The following is a 603-nucleotide window of genomic DNA, read 5'->3' on the forward strand; positions in this document are numbered from 1 at the left end:
GGAAGCTGGCTGCCATGACATAAGGACACTGAAGCAGCCCTAAGAAGAGGTCCATGCGACAGGGACTGGGGACTTCCTGCCAACAACCAGCAAACTTTCCAGCTGTTTTCTTCTCCCATGAGGGAAACTCCTGTCTGACCTGGGAAGACATTCAAGGTCATGCCTCCCCGGTCCATTGAAGTGATTAACAAACAGTCTGTTGACTCATCCTCTTTGTTTCCTGTGAGTTGAGGCGTGGTGGACAGAAGAAGCCATTGAGGGAGACAGGACAGAAGTGAGGCCGGAGGTCCCTATTTTCACTCAGGGTTACTGGTTTGTTGGCTTTGGCTAAGTCTGACCGATCCTGCCGAGAAAGGTGAGGAAAGGCACCAGAAGCTCAGGGCCCCCTCACCTCTCCTGGTGAACCCCAAGTTTCCAGCACAGTTCTTGCCAGAGGAAGGAGAACCATCCAAGTCTTCCAGGCCCTCCAGACTACCCTGGTGCCCTGCGTGCAAGTGAGTGGTCTGGAAAGGCTGCTCCACACAATGGAGAGAAAAGGACTATTAACCAGCAGTAATATAAGCACATTAAGCCAACTCTTCAAGCAATGCCTCCAGCAGGGGC

This window comes from Crocuta crocuta, unplaced genomic scaffold (assembly GCF_008692635.1).
Source record: "Crocuta crocuta isolate KB4526 unplaced genomic scaffold, BGI_CrCroc_1.0 scaffold233, whole genome shotgun sequence".
NCBI classification, from domain to species: domain Eukaryota; kingdom Metazoa; phylum Chordata; class Mammalia; order Carnivora; family Hyaenidae; genus Crocuta; species Crocuta crocuta.